We start from the raw sequence: 27,705 nt of genomic DNA, 5'->3' as shown, positions 1-27,705 counted from the left end.
CTCATTAGGCTTTTGCCAGTGGGAGGAGTTTTACTGAGAATTGGATGAGTCTCTCAATGCCACGGACCAAGATCCTAATTCCTTAATAATGTGCATGTTTGAGACACCTTGAATCTCACCTACTCCAGGCTTCTCTGTCCCCACCACCCCCATCACCATGAATTTTGCACTGAAACAGGAGCTGATGATCTTCGGTCCTTCCTTATCAGGCTTATTACTGATCTCCCAAGATTCGGGGGTTACAAATATGACTTTGTCAGGTTACAAGTTTGTTCCTGGTGGTCTAGGAAAATTGACAGATGGACAGATGGATAAACAGATAGATAGATGATAGAACTGTTTCTTTAATTCAAACTCTTTTTGAGATTAAGGGGTATTTTTCAATCACAGATTTAGATACCTAACTTTCTACTTAAATTTTAAATATTCCATTGGTTTTTATTAACTTGTAATCTAATGGATGTATTTATTATAATGATTTTCTGCCACAGTGAACTCTCAATAACCACAAATGAGTTCGAAAGGAGACTATTTGCACATGTAGGAAAGGCTATAAATAGGAAGAAGAAATAAAGAATTCATGTGGTGGGTGTGTGAATCCCTCCTGGAAAAAAATTTTTTGGAGACTACATCTTTTTCTGAGAATTCTTGATCACCTCCATAGCAACAATTGCATTGCTCTTGTTTGACTATGTGAAGGAGTGATACACCTTGGACTCTTTATTCTCTTGATAGCTGATAACTTGTTTTTTAAATAATTTGACAAGATTTTTAAAATAATCAAACAGAGAAGACTTGGGCTGATGAACAGATTTTGAACAGAATTTTTTTTTTCCTCTCAAACCACAATTACCTAAGATCAGAACCCTCTGATAATTTGTGCTGCTCTTTTAGGATTCAGTTTCATCCTACAACTGACTGAAGCATGAAATGAACTAAAATAAACTGAATGGAATGGAGCTGAACTGAACTGAGAGCCTGTGGTTCCCAGTATACTTTATGCCTTGAGGACAGAGCAGGTACCTCGCCCGTCTTCCTCCCACAGGTGCCGGCACAATGACCAGCCCACACACGACTCTCAGTGGCGTGATTGTTGAATTTCACCGACAGCAATCCATTTCTCTCCACATAATCCACTCTGCTTTTACCAGGGCTGAGAACATCCCGAGTGACATTTAGAGAGATCTGTAAGCTAATTGCCAAAGCACACAGCTTCATTCAAATACATTCGTTATTGCAGTCAGATGTGAGAAAACACAATTTAGAGGACAAGCCAGAAAGGAAATGAATTCTCAGCACCAACTGTCTCCTGATTTACCTGGTTTCCTTCTCTTCATCCCATTCATCAATTTTTCTCTTCCCATCCCCTGTAATTTTCCTAGTATTTGTTGAATGTTTGCTACAGGCCAGTCCACGTGCTAAGTGAGGACTTTTCGTGCGTTATCACATTTGATCTCCACAGCAGTGCGTTATTATCAACATCATTTTACAGAGGAGAAGACAGACTAGTCCAAGGCCACTCTGCTGGTTCCGATTTGAACCACAACCTGATAAACTGCAAAGGTGAAATGCTCTTAGTCCACAAACTAGCTACAGATTTACAAGCAATGATGTAGGGACTCTCAGGGAACCCAAAACATCGAGTTAGCCTATTTCTGCCTCCCTTCCCTTTTTCCTCTGCTCTCCACCTCACTGCCTAAAAGCTCTCCCAGCACCTGAGGCCAAGTCAAGTCTCACCCCTCCTTCCACCTACCCTCTCTTTTCATCTTGCTCCACCCAGCTCAGGACTGACAAAATTACATGAGAAAAAAAAATTCATAATTCCCAAAGACAAGAGTTAGTGCCGTTGATAGTCTACCACAAGATGTAAAGTTTAGTGACATCTCAAATCAAACTGGATAAGGGAGCATTTCGGCGTGGCTTGCACGGGCACCCCTTCAAATACGTGCCAAGAGAGGACAGATGTTTATCGGGGATTTCCCTCCAGCTGCCTTGACAAAAATAAGCACAATATATACCAACAAGCTAATAAATATACTAAGGGTTTTCTCTTAACTGTTTAAACAACCCACATGTAAAGTTACATCTGAGTTTTAGGACATTTAAGGGTTCTTTTTTTTTCTTTCTTATCTTGGTTGCCATTAACTAAGCACATGTCTATTTGCAAATCATCAGACAATGAATTTATATTTACGAACAGAAAATCATTTTGCCTGCTAAGGATGCAGGTGTTCGTGTTCCAGAGCACCAAATACCAGATGCAGACGCTGAACACTCAGTTTCATGGAAGGATTCACACTTGAAGATGCTCTGGGATCCTAAGGCTTTCTGAAGACTCAGTTTTCAAAATAACCATCACCATTTTCCCATAGCAGATCAGCAAATCATTCTTTCATTATAAATCTTTTTTTGCTGGGAAACAATTTACTCACTTGACTTCTGGGTAGCATGTTCACTTGAATGTTCTCTTCCACAGAAATCCATTAAAAACAAATCCACAATCTTGGCAGATTAGCTAAAAGATTAATGTCGGACTTTTTAAAAAATGACTTGGGAAACAGTCTGACTGAGTAGCACGCACTTTTTTATTTGGGGTTCTTTTTTCTACTTTTTTTTTTCCTTTCATTTGGGTTTCTGTCTTCATCAAAGTTATAAACACATAGAGTTGAAAGAGTCAAATAATTTCAAAAGAGTGACAGGGCCCCCAAACCATTGCATTTCCCTGCAAACGTATGTTTCCCACTCTCTAATGGTAACCATTTTCAATTTATAGATTTTGTTTCATTGCAGTTTACATTTGCCTCCATCACTCAGAAGAGCTTATGTTTTGAAAATAATTGATGGGTTTCCTCCCATGGGAGATGAAGATTCAGGTCTATTTCACTTTTGCCTCAACCCAGCTGACCTCCAGCTTCATCTCATACAAAGTGTGGTTAGTTTACTCTTCAACACATACCTTGTTAAATTTATATAAATGCTGGGTCATCCATGAAGAACTTTCCCTTACTTGCTGCATACTGTTTTTGTTTTACCTGGAGTTATGCATCACCACACTTTTTTTTTGTTTGCTTAGCTTCATACGTACTTTCACTAATTTATCTGCAAGTTTTCCCTCAAGAGTCTAAACTTCCTCTTGGAAGTTTCAAGCATCTCAGATACTTTTATCAAGTGTATCTCCTGAGAGACATCTTCTGACGTCTTCTGGTCTGGAAAGGGCCATCTCTCCAGCTGGGTCTTTCTTAACCATTAACTTAAGGTTGGACTCCTGTGCCTGGATCCTGTATTTTCCTCATTGTTGGTTTAGTTTTTTTTTTTTTTTTAAGTGGCGCATATTCTTAATAGCATCCTATAAAAGCATGTGTGTGGGAAGCAAATTTTACAAAGCCTTAGTCTGAAAGTATCTTTATTCTTGTTTGAAATTATTTTCCCTTAGGGAATTTAAGGTATTATCACTGACTCCTTGTTTCCAATTTTGTTTTTGAGATGCCTAAAGCCATTCTGATTCCTGATCCTATGTGTGACACCTCTATCTGGAAGCTTTTGAGTATTTCTCTTTGCCCCAAGATCTGAAATTCACAAGTTTCAGGTGTATTTCTATTTTTAATCCATTCTGTTGTACTCTCAATGGGTCCTTTTCATCTGCAAATTCATATGCTACAATTCTGGGTAATTTCTTGAATTTTTTGCGTTGATAATTTTTTCTTTCTTTTTTTCTCTCCATTATTCAAATGTTAGAATTTAAGGACTAATCTTTCATTTTTGTGTTTTCCCTTTTCTCTCTTTTCTCCTCTATCTCCTGTTGAATATTTCATTTCTGTCATAGTCTTATTTCCTGGAGCTTTCCCTTTTGTTGTTGTTGGCTGATTGTTCTGTTTGTACAGGATCTGCTTTTATTGCACAGATATGGTATCTGCGCTTATCTTCTGGTGAAGAGTGTTTTTTTCTCCCTGTATAATCTTAGTTTCTCTCAAGTTGCTTTTTTCTCTGTGTTTGTTTTGCTCACTTTCTTTCTTATTAGCAGCCTTTCTCAGATGGCTAGTGATCTTGAAGAGCTTACATTTAAAAAGCAAAACCTGATTGGAAAATCCATGCACACTGATGGAGTTTCTCAGCAGTCAACTGTGACCTTCATTGCATGGGGATACTGCTGGACTTTTTGTTTGGAAACCCTGATAGCAGTAATTTTTTGTTTTTGTTTTCCATCAGCCTAGTCACACTGCCAAGAGAAGACTCTTCCAATGTCCTGCTTTGAGGCTAAAAGCCTGACCCTCTGTTTGGGGAACCAAGTGGGGAAAAGTTCAGGTGTTTCAAAACTCATTTTGTCAACTTTCACTTAATCCTCTTGTTTACAGAATGGTGTCTCCACCCTCAATTCTTAAAGGCTTCTAACTCAAAACCATCTGTTTCATCCAGGGGCCCTAGCATAAAACACATGGTAATTCAAATTAGGAAAACTTGAAAAGTGTTTAATAGAGGGACTGTTTACAAAGGTAAGGGCAGTGTGTCAGGTGCCAAAACAGGAGAGAAATTTGTAGTACCAGGTATGGATGACTGTGACTTATGTTCACAGTGGTAGATATCTGAGGAGTGTGTATGCTTTGAGTATTTATAAGTGGCTGTGTTCACTGGGTACAAATTTTCTGCTTTCACCTAGTGTTTCTTGCAGATGAAACTGTGCACAAGGTAACACAATATTCTCATGTTCCAATTATTCGCTTGTATCATGTTCCATGCATCTTGTTGAAACAAATTCACGTTTGGAGAACAAGTATTATAATAGAATTGACTACAGTCTCTTCCAGCCCAAGCACCCAGGTTTCCCCTTCACCCTGGATTCTGCACACAAGACTTAAGACTCATGAGGCTGTCATGGAATCCTCCTCTTGAGATCTAGTGAGACACGAGGAGGAAGTCAGAACCCCACAGAGTGTGGGAGGAAAGAAAAGGCGAAGTGCCGAAGCGCCAGCATCCAATAATGATTTTCATCTGGTCACATTTTAAAAATAAAATGATCCCACCAGTCTCTAATTCCATTAAGAAAAGAGCTTTTTCTCTTTTTATGTCTAGTAAATTGCACACAGTAGGTGCCCAATGATGGCTGATGGTCATACGTGTGTACATTCCATTACAATCGCAGTCACACCCTGTTTCTTAATATTCCAATCCTCTTTCACAGTCCATAAGCAGAAAAATAAGTCTAAAAAGGAATCAAGTGATATAAAGAGAATGGTGGCAATGTCTAATCACCGAAACACCTGATTATACACAACATAAGGCTTTCGAGCACAAGGATTTATTCTGCTATTTCACACGATGGAGGAGGGAGGAACAGGAAATCTAAAGACATACGGCAGGGCTTAAAAGAGTGTGTTAAGTAAATGACAAAGTCTAAAACGCCAGGTCCAGAGAGCCCTTCATTGCTTTACTTCTGTGGAAGGAATTTATGGCCTTAGTTACCACCAAAATTGTCAAAAATTAAGTTCTTGCTTGTACTGATTTGTGTCCCAAATCTTCATCAGATCCTTAAAAACCAAGGAGATTTTTAGCTGCTTTGCAAAGATTTAAGAAATATGCAGCAGCTTCTAATCTGGAAGAGAAAGCCAAGTGGTGGAGCCAAGATTTTTCTGGAAAGAATGTTCTGCGCTGTTCTTCCTCTGAAGCACTAAATAGAATGTACGCATCCAGATGTTTCTTTCACGCAGCACCTACTTGGTGTGGTGACCGAGCTGTCTAATTCCCTATAGTTCATCAATGTTTACTCAAGTTTCCTCTATCTATTTTTGTGAGGAGTCTTATCCTATTGATTGGAAAGATGATCAGAGTCCGCATCTTTTTTTACATGAAAATAAGTTAGATTTTAAAAACAGCAAGTGCCCAATTTACATGTTATGAGGCCCAGGTGAAATGACAAGATCATCCAATCAAATGGCATCTATTTGGAGAAGTTTGTCAACACATATTTTGGAAAGGTCAAAATCTATTGCAAAATTATTTCAAAGACATTTACAGAAAAATCAACAAAGTGGGAGTCAAAACATACGCCAGTCATCATTTACCGATTGGAGACTTAGAGGGGCCTCTAAATGCCTTTATTTATAAAAGAAGTAATTAAATAAAACTAGTTGCACTAAACGATAGATTCTAATTAGAATAAAAGAGATATCCAGTGTACCATTTCCCAAAGGGTCACTTTGCGGTGATCAAAATACTTAATGGAGAGCAGGAAGGAAAGCCGAATGAAAGAGCCTCTAAAAATATTGATCTAGTTTCAGAAAGGACTGGCACTCAGGAAGACTAAGCCACAAGCTGGAAGACGTTCTAGATGCGTCCTGCCAGAAAGCCAGGTATCTGCCCAGCTTTTAAGCAAGAGAGCGTTAATTCAATCATTCTATGGAAGAGACAGAAGGTCTGTCTCTTTCCCATGAAAAATGTGCATGGCCCACAATCTCTGCCTTCCAAAAATTTACAATCTAAAATTAAAAAAAAAAAGATCAACGCAACAACAGTAAAATACAAAGCAACCGTTCAAGACAGAACACAAAGCAATGTGTTGCTATTTACAAAGCGTTTGCATAATCATAATCTTTGCCTTTCTTTTGGGGAAGGTAGATATAAAATCCAGTTCTTTTTTAACGATAAAAAAGTGAACTATATACTCAGTGCCAAGCTTTGCATTAACGTGCTTGCCCTACAATAAATATTAACTTCTTACACTATGAGATTCAGAACATAACCAGACTCAGTAACACACATAATTCAATAAAAAAGAAAGAAATCCTTTGTCTCTGAGTCATAAGAACCCTGTGAAGGATTCATATTTCTCTTGGCAAGATGAATTTTCAGAAGGTTTAACGGGGAAGTACAAAATTGATTTTGAATAAAAACAAATAATTTAATGAAGTGATTAAGTGCTAATCACTAAGAAAACAGATGATCCGGCATTCCTGCAGATTTGCCTAAGCACTTGGCTGCACGTGGCCAGCAAGGAAAACGCATCTCAACAACAGAGCCGAGCATTTGGGTTGATCCTTTCATCATCAGCCCTCATCTGCTTCTCCCCCAGGATTCCTCGCTTTGGTGAGCAGCCTTTCCTCCCTACAACATCCTCATTCTCTTCCAAACTTTCCCCTCGCTACTCCTCCAAAGCTGCTCTCTAAATGATGACCTCCACATTGCTGCATCCCGTGATCAATTCTCAGTCATCCTACTTGACCTCCCAGCAGCCTTTATCCCAGTTGATCATTCCCGCCTCTTTAACGTGCTCTGTTCAGTTGGCAACACCTTCACCTGGTTCATCCATGACCTCAGTGGTTCCTCTGCTGGTTCTTCCTCTTCTCCCTACTTGTGGCTGTCAGATTGCCCAAGGGCTCAGTCACTGACCTCCGTCCTACCTCCACCCACTCTCTCTCTTCATGACCTCATCCAGGGCCTGTGGTTCTAAAACACGGTGCTTATACCTCCATCTAAGAAGGTATAGCTCCAGCTCCGAACTTTCTCCTGAGCTCTATGACTTGAATATCCAAACGCTAATCTGATTCTTTCATTTTGAAACTGAACTCCTGATCTTCCCCAGCTCACACTCACAGCGGAGCCTTCATCATCTCAGTTGACGATAACTCCATCTTTGAGCTTTCTAGGTCAAAAACCACTGCTCCTTAATCTATCAGGAAATCAGAGTCAGACTTTTGAACATAGGTCAGATCATGTCACTTCTCTGCCCAAATGACCCTGAAATGAATAATGGGCTCAACCACTTCCCAGTGGCTCAGACCAAGTACTCTGGAATCGTCCTCCATTCCCATCAGAAAAATCCCGTCATTTGTGGCTTTGAAATATATCTAGGATTAGACCCCTTCTTACTCCACTGTCATTGCTGTGACACAAGGCACCATTTCCTATGGTCAGTACTGGCCCAGTGACCTTCCACTTGGTTTCCTTGCTTCCACCCTTGTTCTCCATTACAGTCTGTCTCCCACAGCACAGGTGGAGAGATTTATAAAAACCTTAATCATCTAATGTGACTCTTTTCAAAAATCTTTCAGTGATTCCCATCACACTTAGAATTAAATCAAAATCCCAACTGACTTTCCAAGGCTCTTCTCGATTTGGATCCTATGGAGGCTCTAAATTTACTTCTGTTCCCTCTCCACTTGCTCACTCCACTCCAGGAACAGTGACTGTCCAAAGGTTCCTCAAATGTGGCAAATCTAGCCCTGCCTTAGAAGCTGGGTACTTGTCCTTCCTTCTGACTCTTCTTCCAGATTCTGGACTTCCTCGTGGCTCCCTCCCTCCCTCCACTGAAGTCTCCCCTTAAATGTCAGAGCCTCAGAGTCCATCCTGATCACCCTACACAATAGTCCTTTCACCTGCTTTCAACATTTCCCTTCTACCATGCTTTATTTTCTTTCATAATGTGCATTATACCTGGTAACATTACAGTATACGTATAGACTATATATTTGTCTATTGACGTCTTTCTCCAAAATATAACCCCAATAAAACCAGGAGCTTTGTTCTGCCCACTGCTCCACCTCTGGTGCCTAGAACAGTCCTGGTCCATGGTAGCCGTCAACAAATATTTACTGAATGAGTGAGTGAATGAATTCTCAAGAGATTTACTTTAATCCTTAGGCTGAATAAAGTAACAAATGAAAATACATCCCAGCCTATTAGCCTTTAATGTTAATAAGTACTAGATGCCAATTAATTGATTGAGCTTTGGTCAGCAGAACAAAAACATGGGGTCACTCAAAGCAACCCACACCATTACTTGGTTCCAAATTGTAGACAGACGTTAAGTCTTAGGCATAAAAATTGCTATGTTATACATATACATACATATGTTCATTTTCATATTCTTTTTCATTATATGTTACTACAAGACCTTGAATATAGTTCCCTGTGCTCTACAGCATAAATTTGTTGTTTACCTATTTTCTATAGAGTATTTATGTATGCCTGAACTCTTATGCTGTACACCAGAAACTGACACAATATTATAAACTGACTGTACTTCAATTTAAAAAAAAAATCACCATATCTTTTTACAAAGATCTGTGACTTCTTTCTAAATGGAGTAACTCTACTCTGCAAAACTGAAAAGGTTTTTGTTCTCTCCCATCTAGCTATTATTTCATGTAGAGATTCAAATATGTACGTTTATTGCTGAAACAAGAATGAATAATCCCAGAACAAGGCTTTGCTTGAGATTAGAGTCACAAATCACAATCACTTGGATACAGTCCCGTCATCCAGATGCGAGACCGAAAGGCTTCTCTTTGAGGTTTCTTCCACTACAAATTTTTGCACCACAGGCAATGCTTTGCTGAGTATTTATGGCTGAAGTAGACAGATCCACCCCTAAACACTTAGTAAAATTTTATCTATCAAACTTCAATGTGTTATTTCCTGGAACTTTATCATCCATCTACATGGGTCATAACCAGAGTAAATAGTGATAGAGAGAAGAAAGTATGAGAAAAAATAAGGACTGACATATCAGATGATTGCTACTGTTGGCTTTATCCTATTTTAGATTTGAGTTTTCACTGTGCTGTCGTAACTGTTAATTTCCAATAAAGTTCCATCAAATGTTGACTTTCTTCCCTCAGGTTTTGTCTAAGTGCTAACCATGTGGAAATAATTACAATGTGCCATTACCCATACATGAATTGTTTTATTAGTAGAGCATAGAAATATCTTTGAGAATTGGCTAAAACCTCAGCGATGGTGGATGCAGTAATCCCCGAGCTATTTGCTAAATATTTGAGCAAACAGAGCATTGTTTATTCAGTTCCTGTCAGCTCCCATGGGCATTCTTGGAATGAGGTTGTAGGTTTTCTGTTTGGTTTTTTAAGGCAGGCCACAACCAGAAAATCATCAGCTTGAACTGGACAAGCTACACAACCATTCTGTGCAAAAAAACCTTTCTCTGACTTCTCACCCATATCCAGTGACTTCTGCAGCTCCATTACTGTGTCATCATCATCTTTGCTTTTGCCGGCTCACCCTTTACATGTGGCACTAAACAAGTAACTCTAAGATCATTTTTCTAACTGCCAGAGGCAATGGCCTGTGCTGGCCAGGGGATTCCAAAGACTTGAAGGTCATGTGTTCCAGAGTAAAATCATCTTCCCACAGCTGGGCCTAAGAGGCCCCTGGTTGTCTTTGATTTCTCCCTTCCACATTTTCATCTGTAAACACCCACCTCCCAGTTCAAAACGTCAGAGGGAAAAAGTTTTCTCCAATACTTCCTCTTTTGGTCTTCCTTGACACAATCCTGCAGATAATCAGAGCTTTAAGTAATGTAACAATGAAGGGTGGAGGAAGCTAAGAGCTTCTCTAATCCATCTACCATCCTAAAGCAGGATCACACCTTAATGGCGTGGAGACGATGACAGCTGGGTACCCAAAGAGCAGGAGAGCAACTTAAGACAGTCTTATCCTGAACTATCCAACCTAGTTGTTTTACAGTCTGGGCCTCGCTCAAGTCACACTCATCAGGAAAAAAAGTCACAATACTTTTTGTGGGAAAAAAAAAATCTTTGAATATATTTAACAGCAATATTTGGTTGTATTGTCTTAACTTATTATCATTTAAAATTTAGAGTAATCATAAAAACACTAATTCAAAAAGATACATGTACCCCTATGTTTATGGTAGCATTATTTACAAGAACCAAGATATGAAAGCAACCCAAGTGTCCATCAATGTGTGAATGGATATATATATATAGAACACACACACAATGGAATACTCCTCAGCCATAAAAAAAAGATGAAATCTTGCCATTTACAACAACATGGATGGACCTTGACAGTATTACTGTAAGTGAAGTAAGCCAGACAGAGAAAAACAAATGCCATATGGTTTCACTCATTTGTGGAATATAAAAAACAAACAAAACAAAAATACATAGATACAGAGAATGGAGTGGACAGGAAGGGGTGGTGAGGAGAGTGAAATGAGAAAAGGGATGAACTGCATGATGATGGGGAGAAACTCAACTTTGTGTGGTGAGCACTGTGTCATGGACACGGAAGCAGAAAGATATTATACACGGGAAATGTACGTAATGTTATCTATCAACCAATGTTAGCTGAATAAAACATGAATTTAAAAAATTAAGAGTATTCATGAAAATCATAGACAGGGTTGTGTAAGCTGCCCAAGATCAAATCATTTAGAAGTGGTAAAGCCAGAACCCACAGATAAAGCCAGTGGCTGTTACACATCTTTTAAAACAGGGGGGTTATTTTTACTAGTACATCATGCAGCACCCAACAGTCATGGAATAAGAAAGAAGGAGCTGGGGCCCAGAAGCTCAGTGACTCAGCCACCTTCCTTCTCCTATGTGGTTTCCTCTCCCCCACCTCCTCCCCGGCAGCCTCTGATGAGATTCCATGGAAACCTGGAGTTCACTGACCTCAGATCTGAATTTCACTCCTGCCGGCTATGTTCGTGTAATCACATTTACTAGCTGATCTATATTTCACAATTATATCATACCCAATTTAGCATAAATTCCTTCTATTCCAAAAATGTCTTCTATTTGTATTTGTAATTGTCTTTGGGCATCTTCATGCAAAATTAGATTCTTTTCTAGATGACTGCATTCTGATTTTTTCTACATTCTTAGTCTAACTGAGATGAAACAAATTTGAGAGCAAATTGCTCAGAATTAGTCATCTGCTTTTCTAGTAAGCCGTGTTCACAAAAGCTTGTAGACTTCTCTTCTAAGCAATGTGTATGCACTTCTCCCTCTGTCTCCCTCTTGATTTATAATTATCATATTGTATCATCACAATATATACTGGCAAAACCTATTTCAGAATTACAAAATTCTTTATAAGGACTTATAAATAGAGAATAGATTTTGCTGTTGTTAGTTGGAGGGAAGTGGTGAAAACTTTTACTGGGAAATTATTTTTCAACAAAGTGAATTATTGTTGCTATTACTGTGAGAAGAGAAAAGTGTATTAATTCAAACATGGAGGAATCCAACAGAAGAGAATAATCCTGTTGAAAAGTAGAGAATATATTAAAATCTCTACATTCTTAGTTTCCTATCCTCAGAGATAACCACTAAATGGATGGAGTCATTTTCTCACCTCTTACTCGTAAATGGGAGATAAATGGTAGATTTATCTGACTGCAAGTTATTCCAGAAAACAATGGATACACGTGCCATCAGAACAAAGTAAGACTGGGAAAGGGTCACCCTAAACTCCAGGGAACAAGTCTAAGTAAACTCCCAGCTTCTGCTCCTCCCCTCTGACTCCCCAGGGGTACAGGTTGGACTGAGCAGTGGTGATGTTCGGTATCTGAAATTAGGAATGAAAAAAATTAAAATGACACGGAGTTGCATGCTCACATTTTAAAAGCTTGTGACAAAAAATATTTTTTTAATTAGTAGGAGATACAAAAGTATAAAGGCAAATACTTCATTATTTCTCTTGAGCATGGAATTATCACAGTATAATAGCACATAATGAGTTTGTTATTCTAGCAACAGACATCTGTCAGAAACAAACTCTCAAAATACCACTGAATTTGCACAACTGACCAAAAGAGTGGCTTCTGGAATCAAAATCTGCTCCCTCACTTCATAAATGTTTGACTTTGAATCAGTTAAATAATATTCTAAGACTCAGTGTCACCATTTGTAAAAAGGAAATAACCATAGTGCCTGTCTCAGAGCACTGTTTCACGTGGGGGAAAAAAAATCCTTAGCAGAATGCCTAACGCAAAATAAGTCCTCTAAAATATTAGCTCACTGTGAGAAAAGCAATTATGGCCAAACAAAAGCCTGGAGGGGGAAAGAATGAGAAAAGGGGTCCTGCTTTATAAAGATGAATATCAAATATTTAAAATCTGCATCAAAATCAACTAAGGAGGAACATAATATGATTTTTAAAAGCATATCCCAAAGAAGTATAGATTAAAAACATGTTGAGGAGATGTGTCAAAATGACAAATTTATGCACTAGAAATATATAATAGGCTACTAGAGAAAAACGGGGACGCTTTGAGAACTATTCACATTTATTTTGAAAGTGTTAACAGAAACAACTATGACCCTGCCGCATGCTTTTCCAGCACTACTGTTCGGGATGAGAGCTCGCTGAATGCACAACTACAACACCTTTTTGTCCACTGATGAGAATCTGTATGAGGCAGATTTTCAGCGAGAAAAGTTACTATTTCATGACAGTGCTGAGCCCAGTCATTTATTCATTAGGTCAACAGCTGTTCACTGAGTGCTGTCCATGTACTGGCACCGTGAAAGGCACAAGGGATTGAAAAAACAAAAACAGAAAACAATGAACATAAGCTAACAACAAGTTCATACTGCACAGCCCAGGGAACTATGTTCCATATCTTGTAGTAACTTATGGTGAAAAAGAATGTGAAAACGAATATGGGCATGTTCATGTGTGACTGAAGCATTGTGCTGTACACTAGAAATTGATGTAACTGAGTACACTTTAATACATACATAAATAAAAGAGAGCAAATGTGGCTGAGTAATTTGCGCATGTTGGCTCTTGTGAATAACGTCGTCATGAACTTGGGAGCACAGATACCACTTCGAGATCCTGATTTCGGTTCTTTCAGATACAAACCCAGGAGTGCAATTCCTGGATCATATGGTAGCTCTATTTTTAATTTTTTGAGAAACTTTCCTACCATTTTCCAGAGTGGCCGTACCAATTTACATTCCCACTAGCAGGATGAAAAGATTCCGATTTCTCCACCTCGTTGCCAAAACGAATTTTCTTTTCTTTTTTTGGTAACAGCCATCCTAACAGGTGTGAGGTGATATCTCATTGTGGTTTGGTTTGCATTTTCCTCACGATGAGTGATGTTGAGCATCTTTTCATGTACCTATTGGTCGTGTGCCTGTCTTCGTTGAAGAAATGTCTATTCAGTCTATAGAAGCAGAGCAGGGTGGTGGTTGCCAAGGGCTGGGGGGAGGGGGGAGTGGGCAGTCACTGTTCAAGGGAATAAAGTTCCAGTTGAGCAAGATGGGTGAGTTTCAGAGAGCTGCCGCACAACACCGTGCCTGTAGTTAACAACACTGCACACTTAAAAGTTTGTCAAGAGGATAAATCTCAAGTCAAATGAAAAAAACAAATAAAAAATAAAATTGATTGTGGAGAAAGTAAAATTTAAAAAAAAAAGCAAACATGATTCACACTTTCATGGTACCCACACTTCAATAACTGGGGAGAGACTGGACATTAATCAAACAGCAATCCAAATGGTTGTTTACTACAAACTGGGCAAAGTGCTATGAAGGAAAGAAAAGAAATGCACCCCAAGAGATCAAAGGAAAACAGGAATTCCTGAGGGCAGGGGTATGTGATATCTGCAGAAGAAAGATGTGCACTGAAATCTGATGAACGGATAGTAGTTAACTAGGTATGGAGGCTGAGCAGAGGGGAGGAAGGGGTGTTTCTGGTCTGAGGGGACAGCATGTGCAAAAGTCCTGTGATAGGAGAGAGTAGGTTTAGCTGAAAGGCCAGTTGAAAGGCACATGGAACTAAAACAGGCTGGAGAGCAGGAAGGGGCGGGAGGTGGGGGAAAAATATAACCAGTGAAACCCTCTGCTTTTGCTTTAAATCCATGTGAAGTAAGTGACACTCCGAACTGAGAACTAAACTGTGAATCTTTGTCTCAGCATCGGATAAAATTGTGGAAACCTCCTTTGAGTGGGGACAAGCCAGTACTTGGATGCTTTTGATAATCCCAAGACAGAAATATCGATAATATCAGAGGCAGAAAACTGTCAAGAGTTTCACTGCATTCTCCCTCTATTCCTTTCCAACATGTTGAGGAATACCCCACAGCTCCTGCACTCTGTCTAAAAGATGGGATTTGTCAGTTTTCCAAATGGTCTCGGGACCCCAGAGCAGGTGCAGTTCGCTCAGAGGGCAGCCTCTGCAAGGAGGTTTAGGGTGGAGCCAGTGTCCCAACCCATTTTTACTTAGGGCAGAAGTGAAGGGTGAGGATGGTGATAGGCAATCTTGGTCTTCTTTTATTTTGCTTGAGACATTGGTAGACCAACTGCCCCCTATTCTTTTACAAAAACACAGAAGTAAGCAGCATAACTCCTAGAGGAGGGACATTTTAAAGGGGGTCTTTTAGAACTTAGAGTTCTCCTTATTCATCATGAATGGCAGGATCCCACAAGTGGCTTAAGGACAACACAGATGAGACTCACAACCCTTAGTCTTATCCTCGCCCAAGGAGAAACCATTGTATGGTGGCACTGGGGTGACATGAGGTCCATCAAGGGGACTTTCCTGAGGGAACCTTTAAACGGGCTGTTAGAACCACCCCGGGGAGAGATGACAAGGACCTGAAAATGTAATATGAGAGAGATGAAGGGGATTCATTGGGGGTGACTTAGGGATTAGTGGGAGAAATAAAATGAGATTATTTTTGGACATTTTGAATTTTAGTACTTGAGGAATGTACAGTACAGTTGTCCAAAGGCAACTGGATTTTAAAGCCTGAGACTTGGAAAGTTCTGGTCTGAAGACTTCAGATCTCTCAGCTTAGAAGTAATAGGTTTGAGCATCCGAGGTGATGGAGACACCCACAGAGAGTGTGCAGAGTGAGACAGAGGGGCCAGACAGGTGTGGTAAGACATAGAGGAAAGGGGACCAGGGAGTTTGGTGTAGATGGAGATAACCAACAACATTAAAGTCATCAGAGAACTCCTGTGACAGGAGACCCCCCAAAATTCTCTGATGTGTTTGACAATGAGTAAGTCTCCGTGGCCTTCACAAGGATGATTTCATTAGAGGGGAGGGAGCAGAAGTCATATTTCAAAAGGCTGAGGAGTGAGTGACAGGTGAGAAGATGGGGCAGGGAGGTGTGGTCTATGGTTCTGAGATGTTTTGATGAAAGAGAGAATGAATTAGAGGGTTGGGAGCTGGGGGCTGGAGAAGAGCGGTTACAGATCCAGTAGTTTGTGGTGGTTGTTATTTTAAGGTGTTTCAAAGTAAAAGGCTAAAATGGAGAAAGTGAACGTGGGTTAGGATGCAAGTCCAATTCAGTTACTGTATAAACTGGGTAAAATCATTCAATTCCTCGAGAACTGCTTCACTTTTTAAATTTCTGCAGTTAAATATACATCTTTACAGCCTTCTCTTAGGAAGGGTCAGTGTTCATTTCAGGGGAAACTGGGGCAGCCATTTGGTGTCTTGACAAGGAAGATCGTCTTTGGCTGCTTTGAAAAGAAATGTTTCCCCCCCAGGCCCAGCGATGAGAGTGAGCAGCACTCAGGGTTAACTCTGAGGCCGAGCTAAGTGAAGCCTTTGCCCAAGGCTTCAGAGAACCCGCTTCTGGAAGATAAGAATGTCCAAACAACTGCTTCGCAGGGGGAAAAAATGCCGTTTTCTCCTCTTGGGAGTAGGCATTTTTGCCTATTCATTCTTTTGTTTCTAATTATGGGTTTCATTACATTCTGTCGATTTACAGGCTTATCTCCGGTTGAAACACGTCTGCTTGTCAGAGCTCCCCTCTACTATGTCTGGGGTTTAGCCTGGCTTTGCTGACCTCTGGCCAAGTTCGACCAGGACTGGGTCCCCTCCGCGCTGAGCCCGTCTTGACAGATGGCCCGAACCAAGGGAGCGCCTGGGCATGGAGGATGTCCTTGCTCTGGGAGGTTTCTGTTTACTTTCAGCCTTAGTAGCATTTGCCTAAGGCTGGGCCCCTTCTTTCAGAATCCCTGGCCCCTTCAGCTCTTTACGCTCCCAGGGCCGCACCTTGGTTACGAGCAGACCCTTTGCCCCCACTGCTGTTTACTTAGAGAGCTGAAAGATTCATCAGATGACCCAGAGAAAGGGTCTCCACGCATACCATCCGCTTGCTGTCCAAAGAAAAGTACTGTTTGTTTCAGGCTTAACGTGACCACAGATCGCAATTATGAACATATCATCCTGGAGGTGTTTGAAGATGATTTTAAAAAAAGGAAGAAATTTAGAGGTCAGGAAAGAACAGAAAGTTGTTGACAGAGAGATAAGGTAATTGGTATGCTCTGGAAGGTTCAAATCACTAAGAATGAGCTGACTTTGGCTTTCAAAAGATAAAGTACAGAGAAACATGCTTTCAGCCACATGTTCTATATGTGACCGCGCGGCACTGCTAATGGAGGGGAATGCCCACCGTGGTCAGATCGTTTTCAAATAATTAGCAACTTCTGGTTAATAGGCTCCAGGGAGGGACTCAGCTCTGAGCTGTCATCAGCCAGCACCCATGATGGCTGGGGCAATGAGTGTCTGAAGGCCTAAAGGTGCAACTGGACCACGCCCCACAGCATCCACTATACTTCTCAACCCTCTGGTGTATGAAACAGCACAGAGATTCAGTGGGAAGCAGAATTGCTCTGATTGTAAATGGACACAGAAGCCTTCCCTCACCCCCGCCTTCCCTCTCCTCCCCTTCTTCCCCCGGGGTAACTCTAAGGGTGCATATTCAGCTTTGACTATACAAACAGCCCTCACAAGTTACTGGTTTAATTCTCAAGACTCCCCTCAACTGAGTCCCCTAGAGAAGCCCCTTTGGGGAAACCACACTCCAGCTCCAGATGAGAGACCAGCCCTGCCGCCTGTCAGGACCTCCCTCAGTCCTGGAAACCCCAGCGCCCAGCGCACCCCTGGGGAGGGGAGCCACAGCGCCTCGGGGCGGCGGGGGCGGGGACTGCCTAAGTAGCTCACGTCACCTTTTGTGAAATGATCTGAAAGTCACGATCAAGGCTTCTTTTATTGTAAGTGATTCATCCCTCTGGAGATCGCTCAGGTTTTCTCTCTGACAGGAATCTTCCCGGCATACTTGGCTTTCTCTTTGAAGAACAATACAATTATAGAAAAGAACAGGGAACACCATGCAGATGAAAATGACAGGGTCTTAGTCCTTACAGACATCTCGGTGCTGAACCCAGCAGCATTCACATGTCCCTTAGTTCACCTTCCCATGTGAGCTTTTTCAGAGCCGGAGACTTTTTCCACTGAGGCATACAAGAACTCTCTTTTCTTTCACTTAATCACGTCCATTTCTCGTTTCATGCTAAGGAGCTCATTAAATTGCCTCATACCTGTTTATTTTCCACAGACATTGCCTCTCAGCCCCTCCACTGAGTTTCTATGATATCTTTGTTCGAATGGAGCATAATGCATTTCTGTCGGTGCTATGACATTAAAAAAAAAAGGCTCCTAGTTGCTCAAAATGGTGTGTCTACTGCATCCATCATTTATAAGCTCTTTCCACAAAATGAGGTCGAGTTTGTATTCACGATGTCACTCTTTCCTTCCTCCCTGACCATCCCTTCACCTCTCCTCACCCTCCCCACTCACCCACTCTGCCACACACACTCAGATCACGAAGGCAATCCTCGGAGCAGAATGTATGCCTCCTTATCCCAGCAATGGAACAGCTGTTTGTTCTTTATCCCTAACAGTACATTTGGCTGGATGCATATTTATTCACTCTGCTTACTCAGCTGAAGCAGGGAGTCTGGAAAGATTTCAACCATCAAATTCAAGAAAGGGATCTTAGGACAGTGTTTGAAAACGAAGACACCATTATTGACACATGCTACAAACCCACAGTCAATGTCATTTCCATGAATCTTGTGCCAGGTTCTCTTTTATCAGGTTCCAAAATAAGAAAAGATGACACATAACAGCGCAAAGCAGCCCATCAAACAACCAAGAAGCTGACGTGCTCAGCAGGACGATAGGGAAGTTGCTGCCTTGCCTGACAGATATAACCTTTCCTTCTCAGTCCTGTACTTTTTCTGAAAAGGCGGGGAATGATTGCTTATGCTTCTGAGGATTGTACAGTAAAAACTCCAGAAAATAGCACACAAAGCATTTGATGGTTTAAGTGGGACATTTTTTATCTCAATATCACATGCTTCCTTCCCCCTATAAAACATGGCTCCCTACCGGGGCCATCTTTAGCGCTCTGCAGAAGCCCTAAACTCCACTACTGCAATAAATATTCACTTAAGGGGGAACTTCTATGCCTACTCTTCAGGATAAACTCAGCAGACACCATAGTCAATAGCCTCTCCCTCCACCTACTTCAGCTGAAACTGGTGAAGCTATCATGCCAAGAATTATCCAATGAAAAACCAAAGTGGCCACTACACGCCACACCAGAATGGACATTTTTACCCTGTACACATAATAGCCCCTTTTCTCACAAAGCCCAGCCCTTTTGATTTCATCACTCAATCACTTATAATCAAAACAGTCAAGCTCAGGTTCAAACAGACTAGAGGTTCAGCTCTTGGAATTGACAGGGATAGATTCATCAGATGTAGATTCACAGGGGTAAATAGGAGAAAAGGAGGATTCATTAATTACCTCAGGAATTTTATTTTTAGCTGGAGATCTGACCCAGACAGAAAAGTAAAGTTGAAAGCTTATTAAGGATTTGCTGTTCCCTTTCTCAGTCCCCATGCCTTCTACTGCTACCATTTCTACCATGATCTGAAATATATATTCTTGAAAGTGATATCTGTTTGTCTAGTCCAATTTGTGTGGCTTCACAGGGAAGAAGAGAAATTTCTCCTTATATTTCATCAACCACATAATCAAATTAACTTAGAAATTTCATGTAAAAAAGAGTGGTAATTTACATCTGAGTTCATAGATACATGTCATGCAGAAACACTTGCAGAGACACGTCCACCCTGATAGTCACCAGGTCTAACTAAAGGAAACACAGGAGGCAGTTTTTTTGTGTTTTCAAAAAACTAACAAACAATAGTTGATGTTTTTATCTACGTTAAAAATCACCACGAAATAAGGTGACTTCTTTACAAAATGCATGATGCATATGCTCAGATTGAGTGGTATTTATGAACCAACCCATATTGCAAAGATTGAAAATGAAAGACTTTTAGAACTAGAAGGGGTGAGTAGCTGAATCCCTTTTATTTTATGAATGAAGATACTGAGGGCTAAAAATGTTACCAACCGAACATCTACTTCTACTTCCTCAGATAAAAGTAACAAACCCAACAGTCAACATCCCCTCCCTCAGCCTTCTTCACTTGAAATTTGTGAAGCCTTTATGACCGGAATCAGTCCACGATGGACCAGAGGAGCAGCTGCATGCCACACTGGGATGGAAACTTTCCTCTGGTCAGAGAATCCTCACATCCTGTGGTCTGATGGAAGTCACGTCTCTTAACAACAGGGATTGAATATTGGTTTGGAAGGAAGACTCAGAAAGCCAGATCCATGCTGTTTAAAAAAAAACCCAAAACAAAGACAATAATAAAGTGTTCTATTTTTAAGACACATCAACTGAATCTATAGCTTATAATTATTATACAGTTAAACAGCCACTGCAGTTTTCATGCCTTGTGGCAATTTTCCTTTGCTTTATAGGCTAGGTTTAATAACAAGGCCACCTAAAGGAATATCTTGAGATTTTCCTGTTTAAGGGTTTGCCAGATCTAGGTTATGCAGAAATATGAGGTTTCCTTACAAGGAAGAGAGATTGAAATCAGCTCATCGATCCAGTAAGCGCACTTAACCGTGAATGGAATCTTGAAATCAGTCCTTTAGATGGGGAAGTGTGGTTACAATTACTGAAGGAGGAATACTTCTTATTTTCATTTACATGACTTTTCTAGGTCACAGAATAGTAAAAAAAAAAAAAGAAAAAAATCAACTGCAGCTTGTCTCCTGCAAAAAGTGAATATGAAAATATGCATTCAGAGATCCAATGGCTATTGGCATCTGAAATCACGTCAAAGAAATGAAGGAAATGTTGCCAGTCCTTCCCAATTGTCAAGGCCCAGCTGGAAATGTAACTGTGCAAAAACCAGGAGTGAGACGGAAGGTGCCAGGTAGATTCAATTTCTGACAGGCAGGGTCAGGAGTCGACGGCCAGTCCTGGCCACTACTTCTTTTGGTTTTTACCACATTTTTTTTTAAAGTTCTAAAATAAGACAAGGCTATTGATATAAGGGCAGAGAAAAACTATACAGAGAAACCATAAAAACTGAAATTTATAGCCTATAAAAGACAGTTCAAGAGAAATTTAATTTTCATATTTAAGTCTTAACCAGCCTGGCTCATGCCAAACACAGTTACTACTTCTTCAAAAGACAGATAAGAAAGCTCCAAACATAACTGCAAAATGAAGAAAAATAAATTTGAAACAGATGTCATAAAAGCACACCCAACTCTTACTTATTTTAATTGTAGAAAAATCATGAGCTTGTGTATACAGGAGCTTCCTGGAAAAAGACAGCGAAATATAAACACTGGGAGACCTTTCAAGAAATAATTACAGTAACCAGAATCCTGAGGGAATTGGAATATTAAGAGAAGATAAATCTTAACGGACTGAGCAGGCTTCAATTATTCCCTGAGATTTTTTGATTTTTCCTAAACCTAAAAGGAAGTACAATAGAAAATGATAAAGTACAAGGGCCCAAGCTAGTTGGTTTATTCCCCCTATAAACTTGATTTGCACTGAAGAAAGAAAGTTTAGATCTATATATATTTTTAAATGTTTGAAAGGATCAGACTTTTTTTTTTCCTTTAGGAAAATCCAATAGCCCTAGCTCTTGCAGAAGTTTTATTTGGCTGCTCCTAAAAGCTTTTAATATTGGTTCCATAGCTTAAGACATCTGGAAAGTTCCCAGAGAAAAAGAAATCAGTAAATGTGCAAATCCCCACTGTGAATAAGAAAAGAAAGTGTTTACGCCAAAATGTACCATCATTGCACCAAATTTCCAAGATATTGACATCAATATTTTGCTTCTGAAAGTTTAAGTGATTCGGGCAAAAAAACCCTTAGAACTAAGTTAAATTTTATTTCCCACATGGAAATTCTTTAGTTGATAAGATTTTTCTCTTCATTTTGGTAGCATTGTTTGATGAAGTTTAAATTTAAAATTATATTTAATGACTGAATAGAGGGTTGGATAGATGCATGGATTACCAATAAATCAATAGGATAATGGTAGAAAAATGGATGTTCACTAGAAACTTTGTTTTAATCTTACTGTGTATTTGAAAAATGTTATAATTAAATGCTGGGAGAAAAAAAAAGTCACAGTTAAAAAGGAATAACCTGGGGGGTGATATACAGCTCAGAGGTAGAGTGTGTGCTTAGCATACCCAGGGTCCCGGGTTCAATCCTCAGTACCTCATTAAAAAAAAATTTGTTTTTTCAATTGTTTAAAAAACAAAGGAATGACCTTTCTGAACTCCACCACCACGAACAAAAGGTTTATTTCAACAGCTGCAAGTCAAATCAAACAGCAACAAACTTTCACAAGAGTTCATGATGGGTAATTCGCTCATATTATGTAGAGGTATGAGACCCAGAGGGCTGAGTCCAAATTGAAGAGGCATTTGGCAGATATTCCAGGTCAGCAAAAAACCTGGGTGTGTATGAGGCCTGAATATTATTCTTTTAAAAAATATATATATATATACACACACACACAAAATTTCCGCTATCTGCAAAGCCCACACCCAAGAGATTAGGCACTTGGAAGACCTCACAGTGTCTAAGGAAGACAGGTCTAGACAAATTAGGGCCACGGGAGCCCAGGACTACCCACATCTGCCCAAGTACCTCTGTCTTCAAACCTGGCTCTCTTCCCTCTTTACCCACAATTAGCAAAGTCCCAGTCAGTTGACAGCATCCAGCAAGCACCAAGGATGCAAGCAGCAACGGGCACCCCCGTGTGGAGACAGGCACACCTGCAGGTGGGGAGCAGCCGCGCCCTCGACGGGTGCAGCAGGTGGGCGGGGAGGCGGCGGGGAGCCCGGGCAAACGAACTTACTCGCCTTCTGATTCAAGGGCTCGCTTTTGGCCTCAGATTTGACACTTGGTCATCTGGGGGACATGGAGCCTTTAGGTTTGTTTTTTTTTTCACGTAGAGAAAGGCCAGGCCCTGTAGCTGTGACGACTCTAGGTTACCATGGAGCAGCATTTTGACCTCAGGAACTCTTCACACTTTTAAAAATAATTGAGAGCCTCCAAAGTGTCCTTGTTTATGAGGGTCACTTAGCAATATTTACAACGTTACCAATTAAAAGAGAGAATTTTTAAAATATTTATTTATGTAGTCATTTTTTTTAAAATGGCAGTAATGATGTACTACATGTTAATGTAAATGACATTTTTAATGTGACATGTAGTCTCTGGATAACGCTACTACTATTCACTCTTGAAAGAAAGAGAGGGGTAGAAAAGGGAGAATATCTTAGGATAGTTATGAAAATAGTTTTGACCTCACGGTTCCTCTGAGAGGATCTTGGCACTTCCTCTCCAAGTGGTCCCTGGAACACACTTTGAGAACCACTGACACAGAGGCAATGGCTAAGGCTTTGAGGGTTCTTGACAATATCTGCAATTAAAGTTGCCTCCAGGTTGGTAATGGCAGGATTCCTGAAAACACACTCACACGCCCTTTGTAGCAGTAATGAGTTTCATGGACAGGTGAGTGGCCTGCTTGCTTTCTGGGTGCTACCAAAAGGGCTAAGATAACTTTGAAATCGTAGGCAAGTTATTTTCTAGATTTGAGGTCTTCAAGTTGTTCTGCTTTCTTCCCCTTCTGAGCCTTTAAAACTGACTTTTTTTTAGCAGCTTGGAAACACAGTTACAAATGATTTCCTCTCCTTCCCATCCCCGTGATATGGACAAGTAAATTGCTTAAACCCAAGTCAACACAGGGACCGAAAGACTGGTCTTTAGCATCTAATGGCCAGCTAGGGGTGTTCTGCCTCTCTACGCGGGTCTCACTGAGCCCAAATGAGCGCGCCAGGTGCATCCGGAGCCAGGCTGCTGTTCCTTTGCTCATGACCTTTGCGTAGCAAACTCTGACTTGTCCTAAAGGCCAACCAAAATTGTATTTGGCAGTTGCCCAGCCCTCCTTATCTAATAACTCAGAAATTCTAAACCTGTTTTTTTGTTTTTTGTTTTAAGAAAGAACAAACTGAGCCTTGGGGAGGGAGTAAATCTCCCAGGATCTCATACAATTAATTTGCCCCGACAAGAGTAATACGAAGGTCATCTCTGATCACCATCATCCACAATCCTATTAATTGTCTCCTGTGCGTCTGTGTGCAGAGTACACCACATCCCCAACGCAGTGAGTCAGATGCGTTCTGTCTTTCATGTTAAAATGAGAAGGGCACTTTTTTACGTCGTAAGTCTTTTTTGTACTTCACTGAAAACAATGCAGAGTTCTATCACAACGAACGCGATTTGAGTTTAAATCTCAACTGCAAAGTTGTCCAAGAGCAAAGAATGTCCTACGTGCCTTCAGCCTTTCCTCTGTGGATTTCCATAGTGCCCTCTCACCTTAGCAATGCCTCGAAAGTTAGAGTCACTCTACGCCTCTTCTCCTCTACAGAATTAACTGTTTAACTTCAGCACTGTTTGCTTCATTCATTAATTCAGCCAACAAATATTTACTAGACCTCAATCTAGTCACACGTGTCAGATTTTGGGGACACGTGGTCTCCATGTGTCTTTCTTACAAGGTTATTTACATCCAGGAAGCATTCCAGAAACTTGTGTGATCCTGGTAACACTGCTGTACCTCCTAAACCCAAATCCTCAACGCCTTGCCACTAGCATCTCCCGAAAGAACATCCGGAAGAGCCCCATCTGGTTTACTGCACTCACACAGATGCCCACTTCCTTCAGTACCACTATCCTCCATTAGCTGACACCCCTCTCCACCTCCTGAAACCTTTCCAAATCCACATCCGGAATCCAAACCCAGCAGCCATTGTGCAGGCTTGTCAGAGTCTGTCTGCTTTCTTTCCTAATCTGAGTGAAAGATGTCCTTTCCTGGCAGGCTCTCTTCTCTGCCCAGCCTGCCCCAAACTCAGAAACTGGAGGCATATATGAAGGTACATCCTCTGTCTCTTGCTCACCTGAGAAGGCCTCCTTTTTAAGGGAAATTGATTCTTTTAGACGTATTTGAGTCCATAGCTAATCCATGGCTTTAAAGAAAAGTATGATGGGGTGGGGGGAGGTTCACCTAAAAATTTCTTGTTGTTTCCTTAGAAATAAAGATACTCCTACCTTTTAACCAGAAACAGAAACCAGTACGTGTTAGTGATGGTTTATATTACAGCGGAGGGTAGGTGACGTACAATTTACTCCTTGCAGCCTTGTAAAATGACCAAGTGTGCTCCAGTAACGTCAGCCATTTCCCCAAAGGGAGAAAAATGACATACTGTACTCTTTCAAGAAAAATAAAAAGGAATAAATGCTGCCTTGCATTCTAGTAATTGAAAAATAGCTTCATTGCTGCCGCTGACACTGGAAATTCCACATCATCTGTCTAAAGTAGAGACTGCTATTGTTACGTATTAAAATAGCATTTAGTATAAATGGAGTTTGTTATAGGCGGCAACTGTTTGTAATCAAACTTTCATAAAGATTTTGGGTCAGTGAACTGAAAATAACCGCAGACATACAATGAATGGGATGGGCGCTGAAGGTGTACAATCCATCTTGGTCAAAGCTCTCCTTCCTCAGTTTGCATTAGCATCATGGATTTTAATATAAACGCAGTACCATTATCAGGCTATCAATACATTTTACAAATAGTTCTGAATACTTTATGGTTTAGAAATAGTCTTCCAAGAAAGCATCACCTCTAGTAATTTACCACTGCTACAACAAAGTCCTCCCTCCCCTAACCTGGAGGGAGCTACAAAGAGCTGGCTTTGCCTGTGAGTGAGAAACACTAGTTCGGAACAGAAAAACATTTTAAAGCATCGTGAGTCTGACAGTCTGCTTTCTTGCCCTGGAGTGTCCAGAGCCAATCAATCATGTAGTCTCACCAAGCGAGGAAAAATGGAATTTTTAATCATTTTTATAGATGAAGGCTTCCTTCCGTGACACCTATGTGTACTTGATGAATTATTCTTATAATTAGTTTCGTGAATTTGTTCAAGGAAAGTTCTAATTTTATGGGGGTATTGATCTAGGAAGAGTGGCAGGCAGAACTCACTCCCAAGAGGTCATCATTTTAAGTGAAAATTCTTGCCCTATGATCCAAAAAGAAAAAAATATTGTTTTTAAAAATTTTTTTTATATCTTAACTTTTGTTGCTTATCAAACTGGAGTCCTTTACCCCAGTTACCCATCACCCACTTTGCCACCCCAGTGCCAGCAAACACACCCTTTATCTCAGCACCCTGGCGTGGCACGCCCTGGCTGGGCAATACAGACACCAACACCCCAAATGAGAAGTCCCTGAATTTGGAAAGTCAGCCCATTCCTCTGTTTCCTTGACCACACTCTTCACTCCCTCTTTACAGTACTTCGTGACAGAGGAGTGGCATGAATATTGATGAATCTGTTTGGATTTTTTTCCTAAACAAACGTCAGCTGCATCTAAATAAAGGCTGTTGCCCAGAAAGGTGTCATCACAGGAGGCTTTGCTTCTGCTGTACAAAGATTTTTTGAAACTTCTCATTGGGAGCAACTTTTAAAGCCTTTGGTGCTGTGTTCTGCAGCAATGGTGGAGCACAATTTTCCGTGAATAGTAGATTTGATTTTTGAGGACCTACATAACAGAAGAATACCACTCGGTTAGGGGAATACCTTGCTAGAACACTTGTGGATGGAAAGAAGGTTCGTATGGCATGGCCTGCAACAGTGGAATAAGACGTGTTTCATGACATGACAGAATCTACCGAAAAATTTCATTTTACCATGAGCAATGCACGTGGGTATTTCCTGTCTGGTTCTGTTTTCTTAAAATTCTTGTTTCAACTTATAGAGTGGATTTCCCAGCCCACAAATTGGTCACAACCTGCAACTGGAAAAGCACTAGTCTAGAAGAAATCATTAAAACACAAAGAGAGCTAATCTATTCTGAATAAAAAATTAGCAGGAATTTGGAGGTGAAAGGGAGGAGTGGGGAAAATGAGGGAAAAGAGAGGTAATGATTGAAGAACATGGTGAGAGTTTGGACGCTGGAGAAACTGGCCAGGGAGAAATCCTGGGTGACAAAATGCATGAAGCGGGAAGGGTATATAGCTCAGTGGCATAGCACGTGCTTAGCATACACGAGATCCTGGGTTCAATCCCCAGTACCTCTGTTAAAAATGAACACATAAATAAATAAACCTAATTACCTCTCCCCCTAAAAAAATTTTTATGCATGAGGACTTATAAATTGAGGGTTAATAGATTGTCTGAAAGTGTCTAGGGACAGCAGTGTAAATAACCACCCCCATTGCTACAAATCATCATTAAAATTGTGCTGCATTTTACAATGTTTTGTTAGTTGCATTTTGGAGAGACGAATGAGAGTGAAGTGTGCATAATGAAGAACAAAGAGCCTGCAAAACACGGCAAGATCATTCAGAGACTGACCTAGTTCAGTGAAGTGACTCAGCCAGCAGAGATCAGCAACTTCCTCCCTCCCCTAACCCTCCTCTGAAAAAATAAAATAATAAAATAAAATAAAATAAAATAAAATAACAACAAAACCCTCAGAGATATTTCAAGGACACTGGATGTCTTAGGACTTGCAGAATGGAGACAAGTCTATTTTATTTGAGTCATAAAGGCTAGGATGATTGTGGATAGGATCAAGGTTGCACACCCACAATTTTATTCAGAGTCAAGTCAGGTGATTGAGGAAAGTTGCCAAGCTGGCAACTTTCTGTCTGAAGGAA

At 40.5% G+C, this 27,705-nt stretch overlaps 1 long non-coding RNA gene across 1 annotated transcript in view; it reads left to right on the top strand.

The window, feature by feature from the left end:
* LOC140691517 (uncharacterized) overlaps nucleotides 1–27,497 on the top strand; it is a 38,467-nt gene extending 10,970 nt beyond the window's left edge. The window contains exons 2-4 of the long non-coding RNA XR_012067226.1: nucleotides 16,493–17,037; nucleotides 23,981–24,146; nucleotides 27,312–27,497. This is a non-coding gene — a long non-coding RNA (uncharacterized lncRNA). The remainder of the gene's footprint in view (nucleotides 1–16,492; nucleotides 17,038–23,980; nucleotides 24,147–27,311) is intronic.
* The last annotated feature ends 208 nt before the right edge of the window (nucleotides 27,498–27,705 follow it).

Source organism: Vicugna pacos, chromosome 35, assembly GCF_048564905.1.
Source record: "Vicugna pacos chromosome 35, VicPac4, whole genome shotgun sequence".
Classification (NCBI taxonomy): Eukaryota; Metazoa; Chordata; class Mammalia; order Artiodactyla; family Camelidae; genus Vicugna; species Vicugna pacos.
This window is presented reverse-complemented; position numbering and strand designations above follow the sequence as displayed.